This window comes from Streptopelia decaocto (assembly GCF_964273445.1).
Source record: "Streptopelia decaocto genome assembly, chromosome: 8".
Lineage (NCBI taxonomy): Eukaryota > Metazoa > Chordata > Aves > Columbiformes > Columbidae > Streptopelia > Streptopelia decaocto.
Window position 1 is genome coordinate 8,531,797 of NC_138662.1, and position 15,535 is coordinate 8,547,331.

At 37.1% G+C, this 15,535-nt stretch overlaps 1 long non-coding RNA gene across 1 annotated transcript; it reads left to right on the forward strand.

Moving 5' to 3' along the window:
• Nucleotides 1-10,009: 10,009 nt before the first annotated feature.
• Nucleotides 10,010-14,846, forward strand: LOC309443298. Its single transcript, XR_014184781.1, has 3 exons — nt 10,010-10,080; nt 12,908-13,108; nt 14,742-14,846. It is a non-coding gene; the product is annotated as an uncharacterized lncRNA (long non-coding RNA).
• The last annotated feature ends 689 nt before the right edge of the window (nt 14,847-15,535 follow it).

Below are 15,535 nucleotides of genomic sequence, written 5' to 3' on the forward strand. Positions count from 1 at the left end.
TTTGTAACATCTCTAAATTAAACACTCTGTCTTGTTTGTTACTTTCATTTATCTTTAGGATCATCTACCATGGAGCTGCAAGCTCCACATCCTTTCAGAAAACAAACATGACTGACAACAATCATTATACAGAAAAGCTGAAGCAAACCATGCTTTGATGGATTTTCTGTTAGGATTCATAATAGCATGGAGTTAAAAGAGAGAAAATAGGTGCTTTGGAGCATAAGATCATAAAATGCTAATTTCAGTGACACAGTGGTGGACTGAGTAAATATAGAAAGGATTTATTATGAAGTTCTTTAGTGTTGTTGGCATTGACAGCAAATTGCTGGGCAACATTATATCGCCAAAATCCAGGAAATAGCACAAACATTGAACCACTGTATTTTCAATGACAATAATGAGAGAAGCTTTGGTATTGGTTGGCATCCCCACAAAAGGCACATGTTGGCATGTTCAGGAATGTAAATGATAGATCTGCTGCTTGAAGTTTATAATTATTTAATCAAACCCAGACTGCAGAACCTGGAGGGACATCGTGTATCCTTAAAGGAGAAAAAAAAAGGGAGAGAGAAAGAAAAGTCATACTTTGCAAATGACAGAATGTATCAGTCCCCTGGGTGTGCCCACCATGTCTTTGTGATTGCTGCAGAAATTTGTGGGTGATCTTTTCTGCTTGCTGTGTCACCAGATATTTAAGTAGCCCTGCAGAAAACAAATTGCCAACCATTTTTTTTTATGTGCTGATGGAAGTAAGATCAATTATTTCCATTTCCTTTCATGGAAAAAAGAAAATCTACAGATCAGGACAGGAAACCACTCATTTGATGAACTATTTCTACACTACTGCACACACACACACATCCACAACCTCCCCCTTTGCTCCTGCAAACAGACACGCACACAGCTACAACCGCTCCTTCTTCTAGACACATGGACAGCCATGTTATTTTCAGCTCACATTTCACATTTAGAGCATTAGTACAGAATTTCAAGAAGGCTTATTTTGTTTCCATTTTTTGTAAGAAGAAAAAAAAAAAAGAGATAATGAACATTCCGTTTTCAGAAATAAATCTCTCTGCACTGTATGGTCTGGCTGGTAACAGGCTGAGTAGCAGAGATTTGCTGCGTTCCCAGCCCGGGCTTTGCTGCCGACTCAACTTTCAATTTAGTCCTAGCGTGATGGAAAAATAAAAAAGTCTTTCAAAAGCAGCAATTGTGTGTTTCTGAGGAGAGAGAACAAATTACTAAATCAAATTAGCATTACATTTCATTCCTAGACCCTAGGAGATTCAAGGATTTACATAAGATACATTCTTAAATTACTTTGTTAGTGTAAACATTAAGATTCTGTGCAGAATCCCTGAGAAGTGATGCAGCGTTAAGTGATGTCATCATGTAATATTAAAAGAAAAAAAAAAAGCCGTAGCTGCACATATCAACGAATGATTGCACTGTTTTCAAAAATAAAAATACAGGACTTCATTATATTCTAAAGGATTTAATGGCGTTAACTCATTCACTGTGTGTGCTAGGAATTCTTGCATTTTTTTCTTTCTTTTCTATCCTCACGGACAAAAATATTTGCTGTGTATGGCTGTAGAAGATGAAATCCAGGCCCCACGCAAGGCTGTGGAAGAGATACTATGAATTTTTATAGGGTCACCGTTTGACACAAAAAGGCTAAATAAGGATCCTCACTATTACTCCATTTCCTATCTCAAATTTCTTCATCTAGTGACCTCCTCCTTCATATCACCAAATTATCTGTAACTCTATCTCAGTTTATTGATTTCTTTTTTGAAACATTGAGGCAGAGCAGAGTTTCCAACATGGGGCTCCACAGCTGGTTACTGCCCTATGGGCAACTGCTCTTTTGCACGCTGCTGCAACCAGCCACGTGGCACCAGACGTCCTCTAGGTCGAGCTTTAAAAATCACTCTGCCAAAACCAATGGTGCAGTGATCAAAATAAAAGGAAAAAAAAAATGTTTCCATGTATATGGCATGTGCATTTGATAACTAAACATCTGAAAATTAATCGGAGTATAATGTAGAGAATTTTATTGTTAATTTCATTAGTTTCAGGTCCACCAAAGAGCTGCAAATGGTAAAAGGAGAAATGAAGTAAAATTGTGTTTATGTCCTGAGACATGTAAAGGAAAGTCAGTACCGTATTAGTTATTGAATTAGAACTACCCTATTTGAGGAGGTAAACTACAGCAGCATAAAGAAATATGTAAGTAATGCTTAATTATTTTTAATTTAAAGATTACTTAAAGAGCCTTGTAAAACAAGTACAGCATTAAAACATATGCTAATCAAAAAGCTTCATAACTATAACAAATTATTTTAGTTTTCTGGGTTTGGTTTTTAAGTTGAACTAAACGTTTCTGTTTATCCTAGGACTCTCTGTATAAGTTTTCTGTGTTTTAGACAATACAACTCCCCAGAAATTTATGCAATATTATGTAATATATTCAGGAAAACTAATTACTGAAGCAATTTATGTTCGGAAAGTTATCTCTAAAGCCAGAGGGATAGAAACATTTTCTACAATGAAAGCTCACATCCCACACATAATTTCTTTTATTTAATCTATTTGTGCATAGAAACCTATTATTAAAAAAAAAATTTGGCAGAATAAATTCAACAGTTGAAAAGCAGAAGAAAAAGTAGGCAAACTGTGAAATAAACAGCTAAAATTACAGGTATTTCAAAGCTATTTTATTAAAAATAATTATGAAGATAAAAGTTGAGCGCATATGATAATGTGCTACCACTCTAAATGCATCCTTCCACTATCTCACAGGTGGGCAATTCTATTAATAGAGTATTGGGGGGAAAACGATCCCTTCTTCTTTTCTTTTCTGGGTTTCCTTTCTTGACAAGGAATGTGGATTTCACATTTAAATTTCCTGGGTTTTTTCTGTTTGTCAGCACTAAGGTCATCTCCATGATTTATTTTTTTTACATTTAATTATTATCTCAAACAGAATAAGAAACTCTTTATTTTTTTTTGGTTTTTTTTTTTTTTTTCCTTTTAGAATATCCAGTATTTATAAGAGGTTTTAAATAAGATCTATGATTAAAGGAAGATGTGGGTTGATTTTACAGTGCAGAGTTCTTTTAAATATAAATAAATAAATAAATAAATAAAGGCACAGGATCAGTTGGTAAAACCTTCACTCATTGATTAATCTATAAGAATCAGCCAATGAGGTGGAGGAATATCAACAATATCAAATTATATTCATATGAAAACATAACCCATGCACATTTTTTTCTCTGTGTTGCAAAAGATTTTGTTTCCTGCTAAAGTTTCCAGGTGTGCTGCTCAGCTGCTGGTCTTTCTCAAAGCCTGAAATTTCAAATGAGGCTGATCCATTCTCCAAATACATATGCTCTCTGCAGCTGATCCCAAATCCAATGAAATCAAGGGGAGACCATGCATGAAGGTTAGACCTGGCAGCTGCTCCTCACGGGCAAACCTTCACTGGCACCGGCACAGTCACATCACTTCACACCAGAAGCAATGCTGTACAGAGGTTGGTTTAACTGATATTTTTAAAATGTCTCCATTTCTCAATACACAGAAATCTTGATAACTGAAACACGTTAGACATATATTTTGTATGTCAGTAGGTTCATTGATAATAATTATCTGCTCTGGGTGAACTTGCTTTTGCAGGATGGTTGGACTAGATGATCCCCAGAGGTCCCTTCCAACGCCACCCAGTCTGTGTTTCTGAGATTCTGTAATAATACGTCCAATTGTATCCCTAGGTGTGTTGAAGACAATCCCTAGGTATGGCTAGGAGACATGCATTAATACAAACTGAGAGAACTGGGTATATTTGTTAATTAACCTCTGCTCCAAAAATGGGTTTCCACCTCAATACTTTCTTTTTCCTTTCTTAAATTTTCTATCAGACTTTTCCCAAACTATATGCCATATTTGTGATTTTTTTTTTCAAACATCATAATTGTGACCGTCAGCTTTATCATCCTACAGTTGGAAAGTCCACACAATTCCTTCCCAATTCTCCAAGAGATCTCTGTGCACCAGCAGCCTGTGCTTTGGGAATTAAGAAAATGTAATTATATGTGTAAATATCTTATATCCCTAACTCATTTGCTGATAAGTAGCTACCAGCCTTTCGCACTGTGTACTCTGTCCTCTCTAGCACCAGGAGCTTTGTGTGGTCGGGGGGGGAGTTTTGGTTCTCAGGGATGTACCAGCTGTGCTGGAGCCACCTGTGATTCTCCCTTCTGCTTCTGCATCACTTCATGTGTTTTTGACACCAAAGTAGTTGACAGCAAGTATGTGGCTTAGTTTGTCCTCCAGCAACTTCAGTTAAATGATAGCTCCTCTCTTAAGAGCCATCTTCCTTTTGCCACCTAAGACAAAATCTATTCTTCAAAGCACACTGCTTGGTTAGAGCATTTGTGTATAATTGTTACCCAAAATTTTGTCTTACAAGATCTCATTTTGACAAGTACGTACGGAGCATGCAACATTTAAATGAGGTGTATTTATATCAGATGCATACATAGTCATTCATTCGTATGTCTGTATATCAGATAGTTTTGTGTATAATGTAAATAGCACATCTTTTCCAAACAGCACTTACGCTTCAACAGCCTAAATCTCCATTTGTCCTGTGTTAGCATGATGAATAAATTTCTCCAGCCCTTCAACCCAGAAAGTTAAACATGTGGTTGAGTGGTGAACCCTTAAATTAATGACATGGTCTATGCTGATGTCACTGGACATGACAGCAATTCCACAGCACAAAACTCACCCAGTGTAATATCAACACACACAAGACTTAAGACAAAGTTTAAACAGAACCTTTTTCAATGAAAAAAAAACAGTGTTTCACATTATTTTGCAGAAACATGCTTGTATAAACAAAAATGTCAATGGAGAAAAAACTATGCTGTTAGTTTAATATCATTTTAGTAAGAAATATGTTACAATAAGAAACGTTTCATCATTTTAATTAAACTTATTTCATTTTTATACCATATTACTAATTATATCTGTTTAACATTGTAACATAACACAGTGATGAAGAACACTCAAAATACAATATTTCAGTGGCTGTAACAATGTTTTGCACCTTTCAATCTCATGTCAATGTTAATGTTTCATTAATTTCATGCCTTGCAATAATTTATTTTTTATTCCGGAAGAGTCATTGAGTTGGAAGTTCTGATTTCTGATCAGCTGTAGAAAGCACAACATCAATATTAGGAGGATTTTTTTTTTTTTTTTTAATTTGAAGAATTTAGTTCATGTTTTATACATACATTCATATCCTTTGTGCTTAATTTTCTCTTTTTTGAAAAAGGGCGAAAGACAGGTCTTCCATTTAAAGTACTTTGAGATCGACTTATGATGATTATGAAAGATTGTTCTGTGTTCTGGTCTTTCTTTTCACGCTATTTTTATTTTTATTATTTTTATTTTTATTCACCGAGTCCTCTAGGACCAGGCTCTCTCTCAGAAGCATGAAGCTACCCAAAAGCTGACTCAGCTGCCATACCTTGAGGCTTCTACCAGCCTGCAAAACTCTTCACCATTTCACCTCATCTTTCTGACGAGTATGTATCATGCTTGCATTCACCTGACACAGCTTCTCCAGACAGGGCTGTAAGTACCCCCTTCAGCTGGAGCCAGAGGCAGAGCATCTGGCTGACTTTGTTCTTTCCCAAATGCTCTTGCATTGTGTGCCATAGGACAGATGAGGTCAGGATCATGGGCTGCACTGAGAATCAAAATGTCCCTTGGCTGTGCACACTTAGAAGCACGCCTTTGGTAACAGGAGTGTGGGCATTGGGAAGCACAAACGCACTCATTTACTCAGGGAAAACCAGGCAGAGGCACTTGGCATTACCTCTTGAATTTTCTCAACTACATGGCGTGAACTAGCAGTGCAGTACACCAGTCTGATTGTGTGGACACGTAATGGGAAATGCTTTGCTGCATGCTTGAAATGAGCTGTGTAGATAAACTGAGTGCTGCTGAATGAACTAGTTTACACAATCAAAACACACCGGAGATTTTGGCTGTCCTCCTGCTCTGGAAGGAGGCATTGTATGGCAGTGAGGAGAAGACCCAACAATACAGTGCCAAAGGTCTCCCACAAGTAACATCCAGAACCCTCGTTATGTGCCCACAAGGACAGGATGTGCAAGGCATTTAAAAATCTGATAAGGTTGCTATTAAAAGTAGAAATATAGCAAAATTGCTTTTGAAGTCCTATTTAAATTCTACTCTGCCCTGTTTTCCATTATATTTGAAAACCTAGTGATAGTTCAGCAGCCTATCAAGAAAAGAGAAAATTAGGAAAAAAAAAAATTACTCTTATGTAAGTGTGGGAGGACTGACAAGATTACAGCTGCTGGGTCTCTGTTACTCCAGACTACATCGTACAGAGCTCAAATGGATCTTCCCACAGAAAGCTAATCAAGGTGGCAGAGAAAAATTGGGTTCATTAACAATCCCTGTCACTGTAAAGTCAAATAATTCTTCACTCTTCAGTTGAGTCCAGTTACAGAGATATTATTAGAAATTGTTTTTCTGTGACAGAGAACTTTGACAGTGGTTTTTCTTTGTTGGCACTTTGCTTATTGCTCACTCGCCTTGCACCCATTGCTGGGTGGAGATTAACACCTGTTACTGTTTTAACAGAAAATGATGAATGGTGACACAGCTTTATGTGAACGAAATTAAGCTTGTGTGTGTTAACTTTTGTAGTTACAGCAATTACCACAATTACTTCCAAATTATAGTTTGCACAGACCCTGCACAAAAGCTGGACAACTGAGAACAACCATCCTCCCATTTTCTTGGAGAGGGCTGTAGACAAAATGCAAACTGCAAGCTCACTCCATGGAGTCAAGGGAAAGCTATAAAGCACCCACCTCATTTTGCCCTCTCAGCTTGTGATTTTCATAATACTCCTCTTTATGTATAAGGTTCTCACATTTCAGTTTATAGCTACATTTGACTCAAATATGAAATGGATATTTATAGAGCTTTAGTCAAATCTCAAGTGCTTATCTGGATTTTTGAAATGTGAACCACATGACTAAATTAATGGGCACAGTTATACTTTGGATTTAAATATATGTATCAGTTGTACAACTCATTATAATTTATCTCACCTGGTGCTGACGGTTGAAGGTTTGAGTTCTAGTCTGAGCTGCTCATTGAGGTTCCCTCTTTAGTCATCAGGGATCAAGATGTGTCATTCCACCAAAGAAAGATGGCTGGTATTGACGAGATCAGTTGCCATCCAGAAGTGCCTGTTTATTTCCTTCATCTACAGAGGGAGCCAAGACAACTGGCTTGGACCACAAGCCCAGGTTTTATTTAGAATTAAATTCTAAGGCATCCAGATGAGGTGAAGGAAAAGTGCCATCCTCAGATAGTCACTTCCCACCCTTTGGCTGGCCAGCTGGTTTTGCAGCTCTCTGTTGCACAATAGCGTGTTCTGCTGGGTAAACTTCTCTCTTAAAATAGAGCTGCCTCTGTGTGCAACTTTTCTATTTTTCATGTGAGCAGGCTGAGTTCCTTATAGTGAGATGTACAAAAATCATAGCCCATACCTTCTGAAATACGATAATTTAAAATGTAGTTGTTAAGAGATCTAATATCATTTAGATTAATAAATCTACGGCTAATGAAAACATTAATTGCTTTTTAAAAAAAATTCTTTCCTGCAGCTAACCATGAAATTCAACATCATTTATGTGTTTTGTGGTGAGACCAGAAAAAGTATATTTGTGATTTAATCTGATATAAAATGTTCTCTAAAATACTTGACATAAAATTTTTTTCTAACAAAGAAATATATTTTCCAGTAAGAAAATTTTAAAAATCCCATATCATGTATCTTGGAACTAATTTTCTTTATTCATACAAACCAATCACTATATCTTCCTGTTGACAGCACTGTGCTTTCTGTTCTTTTCCTTTTTTCCTAGTACATTTGTAGCATGTGGATCAAAGGTTTGTGGATTCTTCTTTTCTTGAACCCACAAGCAAAGCAGCTACACAGCCAAGTTTCAAAAGTTTGCAAATCATTAAGAAACAAAGCAGACAAGACATACAGTGTTCTCAAGAGTCTTGAGACATGAAAGCATCTGTGTCATGATGTACATACACAAATCTGTTGGGACTAGACTTAATTGTTCAGTAGGACTTGGAATGCACTATGATTCAGATCTCCTGTTGTAACTTTAAGGAATCGGTCTATATATTTTGCCACAAATCCCTGAAACGGTATTTCTGTAATGGAGTTGAACCTGTCCGTTACTCTGGACTGAACTTCAGATTTCGGGACACTCTGATCTGCATCCAGATTTTAAGTACATGTCTCATAACACATATTCTACTTGAAGACTAACTCTGCAGAAGTTTCCTAGGTTTTCGTTTCTTTACAAACCTTATATGAGAAACTATCCCTCTTGAATTTAGTGGGGCTTTGGCATTGCCTTCAGGATTTCATTCCTGATTCTTGCTTTTTTCTTGCCGTTGTCCTCTGGTGACAGACTGTTTCTCATGTCCTTTCCTGCTTGCTCCACCTGACAATGGATAGCCTGACCCCACACAGTCAGCAAGAGCAACATCAGGCGGGAAACTGGCATGTGCTCCCACAGGCAGGTGTTACCCTTATCCTCCACTCTTCCCATTAACTATTTGACTTAGAGCTAATGCTTTAGTCAGGCTATAGCGAGGTATTAAGTCTTCTACAAGTCTTACATCTGTGTAGTTACCTTCATCAAATTGTTTGAAAAGGCTTATTTTTTCATAAAACTGTCTTGACTAGCACCAATTATACTGTCATCCTTCAATTTTATACTAATTGAATCCCTTATCAGCTTTTCCATGACTCTGCTTGGGACTGATGCCAGACTAACTGACCTGTAATTACTGTGATCATTCTGCTTCCTCTCTTCAGCTTTTGGCAACATTACGTGTTTCTACTGTTCTCTAGCAACCTTTGGATTTATAGTGTACGGGCTCCTTGATATAAAAATATTAATCTCTAATTAAAATATTTTAACAGTGACTTCCTGGGCAATGTGTTGCAAGGGGGTTTATCACCATTGTGTCATATGAATGTATCATCTTTTTTCTCTTCAGATACTAAACAGTGGAAAGTGTGTGTGTGTTTGCATATGTCTATATACAGTATATATTATTGCTGTCTTATCTGTGTTATGAACAATACTGTTGATTTAAGCACATCAGTAATGTGTTCATACTGTTTTAAGGAATTCCAGCAGAGAAGTATAGTCCTGAAAAACCTTCTTATTGTTCCTAACAACGTGTATTTTCTTAACTTTCTTTATCATATTTCTATATTTTTTTCATTGTTAATTTATGAAGACCACTGACTAATTTGATATATGTGTATGTTCTTATATACAAGCTAGAAAAGGTTTTCCATTTTATGCAGCAATGTCATGTTAGGTTTTGGTTTTTTCTGCCAAAAATTAAAAAAGAGACATAATCACTGACACTGCTCATATGTAATGAAATGATCAGAAAATTGTTCAGAATTAATTTAATCCATTCTGTGCCAGTGTTATTTTACAGCCCAAAGCATTTATTCTAGTATGTTTCAGTAAAGATCATAAGACACCTTCAACTCAAGTTCCTCTTTGTTTCCTTTTCCATTGTCCTTTGTTTGTTTGTTTTTCCTTTGCTTAAACATGAGTTGTTTGGAAATTCTACTTATTCTCTGAAACTTATTCACTTTTGCTTCAAATAGTCAGTACACTTACATCACTGCACAAATGCATACCAACATAGCAGTTTGAAGCTTACCAATGACATCTTGGCAACTGAAGCCCGCATTCTTGATTACTGGTTTTTGTATCTCTCCTGTTTACTGTAGCTTCACAAGAGAATGCTATTTTATAAACACCTGGTAATTTAGTTAAAATAAGGAGCTCGACTTTTAACAAAAGATTGGGTTTTTTTTAAGGTTTGGCATTCAGATATGAAACAGATGTTTATTGTGCTTCTTAAGTGTCCAGGAGATCTTGTCAAAGGAGTCTGGTATGTACAGTTATTTTTATGTTATATGTAAGCGTATATTATTCTTTGTTTTCATGTATTAACACATGTATATTATTTCATAAATGAGTTTTGTTTTCTTATTATGGAATAATACTTTTGGTAATTGCCCACAGCTCTGCATATAAATGTACTCTACAAAAGTGTTTGGATTAAAGGTGTCTGGCTGCAACTTTATTAAATAAACTGTTAATTAATCTCAAATATTATCTAGCATGCCAAAGGCTTTCCCTTTGTAGATGATGTAGGTTTATCTATGGAATCTCCAGTCACTTGGGCTTTCTAACCTCTATATGCCAAACCCATCACAGTTGTTTCCTCATTCAGGACACTGGGTGTAATAATGCATGTGCAGCCAAGAAGTAAAGTCTTGATATGCAGCTTTGCATCACCAAATCACATTAGAAACCTGGATTGGGCTATTGTCCTCACGTGGTGTAATGTAGATCTCACCTTGAAAGTTGCATCAAAATAAAACACAACATCAACTTTTTAATGGCAATTTTTCTTAGGACATCAGACCTGTTCAAGTATTATTCTTAAAAGAGAACCTTTGTTAAGAAAGCAAATCTCCAGAAATAACAGCCACAGAATGTTCCCACTAGATTCTGCAGAATAAACCAGTTCCTGAGCTTGTGGCTCATCTCTTACTCCTGAATAAGGACTGTCAAAACCAAGAGGGATTTAGTCTTAAAACTCCACAGAAGACACAGTTTAGGGCTAGACTAACAATTCAGTGTGCCAGTCTCAATCTTAGTCAGATTCTGCCCTTTTTTATGCTAATTTAAGTCTAGTGCAAGACTGTTGACTTCAATAATGTTCTAAGGAAATGAAATTCTGAATTTTGACCTATTTTCCTTTGTGCTGCCATTTCTGTTGTCTTTCATTCTGTCTTTGTCCCAGTGTATGTCCTCTCCCTTTGCATCAGCCAGTAAGTCCCCTCTGCAGCTTTATTTCAGCTTTTGTTTGCCCCTGGCCTTTTTCTCATTCTTCTAATGAAAATAAGTAGTCTTACCCAAAAGGTGGTGAAAAGGTGTTTTTCCTGAACTAATCATGATTATAAATGAAAGGAGTGTAATACTTCCCTTTGTGTCTTCTGATTAAAAACAAACAAACAAAAAGTTACTTATGGAGTATGGAGCAGTTAGTGGAGGGAAAGGGACAGTTATAAATGAGCTTAATTTTAGGATGATGAGTTTGAGTCAAAGCCCACTGAAGACCATAAGAGTCTTTCCACCAACTTCAAAAGGATGTGAAGCACACCCAGTCTTACCTCTCTACTTGACACAACTTTGGGTTAGAGCTGTATTAAGAAAACTAGGGAAATTGCCTTGAAGGTTAAACCTGCCTTTAGTTTCAAAGGGAGAGTTTGACAAATTTTGCCAGACTCTGTAACTTAATTAAAACATTGGAAAATTTCAAAGTGACAACTGCTTTAAGATTTTTTTTTTTCCATATTTCTTCTTGGGTGGATCAAGTAAAATAAAAGAAAAAAGAGTGTCTTTGACTGCTGGGAAGTTTTTATTTCATTTAGATGCCTATCCAAACTCAATTCACAGAGAGGAAAAAATATTACTTTGACCTTCTTAGTATATTTTGCAGAAATTAAGTTATGGGTTATTTATACATGGTGCCCTGTTATTACGCCAAGAACAGGTCTGCTGTCTTTAAAATAATCATTAGCAGTCATATAGTTCCTGTGATGATCTTGTGCATCAGAACTATGTTTACAAAGTACCTTTTGCTTTAACTGAATGTTAAATGAGTCTGTAATTACAGGTTTTAAAACTAATTTTTTGAGAAACTGATTCACTATAAAGATTTCAGGGCTACTTGTGTTCCCCTTTTGACAAGAACAGCCACTCATTTACTGTACCATGTATAAGGCAGAGGTGGAGCTCCCATTGGATTTATTTTTTTTTACTTTGGAGGTGGTTGTGCTCCAGAGAGTAGCCATATTTTAATGTTTCTGGGGAAACTGACATTGTGAAAAAATATCGGCGTGAAAGCCATGTCACATGGTACTGCCGAAGCACTTGAAGATCCAGAAGGAACCAAATGAGTTGACAGGCTGGCCATGCTCATCTCTACCCTAAGCAGATTTCCACTCCAAAGTTACAAGTCTATGTTGGGTTTGTTTGCGTAGTATACTTTTGAAATGCTGTGGTATGGTGGGCTTTGCAGAAGGACCAGCCTCCAGCTTCTTCCTACTTCCATAGTCAGCATGAGATGCTGTCCTGTGTGTCTTTGAACTCTGTTGTAATATAGGTATATGAATCTTCTATGTAGTAATGTGTAAATGTTGTAGGATTTGTAAACAATTAAAAAAAACCCTACTGGGGTGTATACACACATGTATTTAAATATGTATATTTATAACCTTTTTCTAGCATTAATCTGAATTTTTAAGCCTTTTTCTCTGTTTAGATTCACTTTATAATGTGTGTACATTCACCGTTTTCTTGAATCAGGAAAACAAAAGAAAAATCTAGAGTAAATTTTTTTCTCATCTCAGTTTACAGCATCATCTGATAAAATGTAGGTTTCTACTTCAGATAAACTGTATAAAACATTAGGACTTTGCCACAATACCTAGAGCGCCTGTTAAATACTTAACAAAAGGCTTATTTTGACAAAGGCATATCACCGCTAATTGTCAAATCCACTCCAAACAAAACTGGGAGAAGATGAGTGGATAATATTTTCAGTCAGCAGTCAAGCCTTTGAAAATTTAATTGTGGACAGTCACAGCTAATGCTGTATTTTTGTGTTATCAGTCACAGTTTCATGGATTTCATTATTTTCACAGGTTGCTTTCTTTCAGTACTTTACACATAATGTTTGACATGTGGGGAAGATGGACGGACGTGACAGGACAGTGTTTGGAAAGAAAACTTCAGGGTTGATTTCCTCATGGTGTGTGTTGCTCTGCGTCAGCCCAGGCTGCAGAGCAGCGGGAGCGGGGCAGCTGCCGCCTACCTGACAGAAAGGTCCAGGCCCAGGAGTCCAGGTATGGCAAGGTTTCTCAGGGCTTTTGGAGCAACATCTGTTGAGAATGAGCTAAGTTTCTCCTCCATTTCTCACTGTCTCACAAGGATAATGTCTTACAGCTTCTTTGTCTCAACTCTTTTTTCACTTTGTGTTGTAATCCCTTTGAAGCCGGTTCCCCGCCCTCTTTTCGTTTTCCAGGACTGTGTTGCTTAGAGGTATTGTTGTCTTCCTTCCTCCAAGGTCTTTGCACTTTTAGCTAGAATTAATGACATTTGGGTCAGACAGCAAAGAGAAAACTGGATCTTTCCAGTTTAGGGACCAAATTTGTTGGCTTTGCAGAAGGATCAGCCCTGGAAATTGTTGAAATAAAGGGAGGCTGCACACTCATCTCTGCCTGTATACTTTAAAGGCTTTATTTTCAAACAGGACTCTGGTTTTGGAGAAAAGAAAAACCACAGGATACACTTATGAGGAAAATTATTTCTAAAGCCATGCCCGATCCTCAGCTCTTTCCTCTGGCCCAGCATTGAGAAGTGATCTTTAAGCTGCCTGCAGAGGACATCTGGTGATCCTGCGGTATAGAGGAGTCATCGTGCTGCTTAGCCACTTCAGGACATCTGTTCTTTTTAGCTTTTGGAGAGTGATGGGACACAGCCAGAATTTGCAGTATTTCAAAACAGATCTGTCAGCAGAATAGTCCCTGGAGAATTTTGTTCCTGCTGGTGTAATTTCAGGTTGGTTCTCTCTTTGCTATTGCCAAATCAACCAGAAAAGACCCAGTGCATCTCCAGATGAGACATCAGAGAGGTGTTTTAAAGCAGCTTTTGCCACCTCTGTGGACTCTACCCAAAAAGTAGGTTTCCAGACAGGAGAGTCCTGTTCTGAACACTGAAGATAGGTTTTTCCAGGAAATATCTTAGCCACTAATAAGGACAGGAGGCGTGCAGCTTTGTAGATCAGCATGAATCAAGAACTAGGGATTGTTATTAAGCTGTTGAGAGCATGAGGTAGTCAGTACAGCTCTGAACTTCCCTGGGCATGTCCTCAGTATGAGACAATTGCAAGTGTCCGTTGTGCTGGTGATGTATCTGTATGTCAGAAATGCTGAGGCTCCAACCTTGGCACTGCCTCTCTGGACCCTGGTACCACCTTCTGCTCCACTCTTCTCGGATTCAAAATATCAAAGACTTGATTGTATGGAGTTATGCTTCATTTGCTACAAAACAGATGAACATGGACTTCGCCTTACTGTTCCTACCTGAACAAAAAAGCTGAGTAAATCATTCACACATCCATTGCAATGGAAAGAGAAGGGCTCAGAGATCTGCCTGAAAATTTGGTGGACCATGAATTAAGCCACCTTCTCCCACTTTCTACTGCCCTCCTTTTTGGTCCTTTTGGCCCAGCCTCCATCAGTAAAATAAGATAATAAAAAGGTAACATAAGGAAAACTCACTTGATATGAACTCAGGATAATATAGGAATTTCTATCCTTTCACATGCTGTATGTGATAGGTGCACAATTAGACAACTTATTCTGTCACTTTTCTAAGAAATTATTCTGTTTCACAAAGTAAGTCTTACAAGTGCTTAAAACATAATGTGTTTATCTGGACAGATCCTCTGAAAAGTCTGACCTTTTTTACTTCCAGATAAATAAGCACTCATGGAGTACACACCATAACTTCTGTATGGACAAAATGAACTGAGACTTATGGAATGCTGTCATCCTTCTTAGCACAAAATGGAGTTGGTATGTATTCAATTATCTTTACTCTTTAAATGTTATAAGTACTTCTTTTCATACCTCCAGGTAGGAGGCAAAAAATTAAAACTGCTTTTATATTTATATTCTAGAATGCCAACAAGGTAGACTGACGAAAATCATTAGGAGGATTGTGTCTAATGTATAAGATATCCACGGGAAGTACCGAAGTTTTTATCCCTGTCTTAAATAGACACAAATTCCTTGGGAGGGATGGGAGAAGTGGAGGGAATTGTGTTTTGGTCATTATGCAAAACAGTAAACTATTCCAATTAGGTATCAAGATGTCTGTCATGTGTTCAGATTCATGAAAGTAAGACACTAAAATTACAAGGATCATCAGTGTTTGTGCAAATGTGAATTCCTCTTCAAGCATCTTAAGCACAGAGAAGTAAGTCGAGCTGTAGGATAAGCAGGTCCATTGCCTTCAAAAAAGATTCGCATTGTTTATGCCATCACTGAATTTGGTCCAGAATAATTTAATCCAGTAGATCTGAAATAATCTTCAGATTTAAGCCTCTTCTGCAGGTCTTCTAGAGACAGTCGTGTTTCTAGAGACATAAACTTCAGAATTTTAATCACTTTTTAAGACTGCTGGCACCTGTGATATGCATAATTCACGAGTTTCACATTGCAGACATGTTAAGGCAAATGAACTATTGCAAACATGTAGCTACTTAC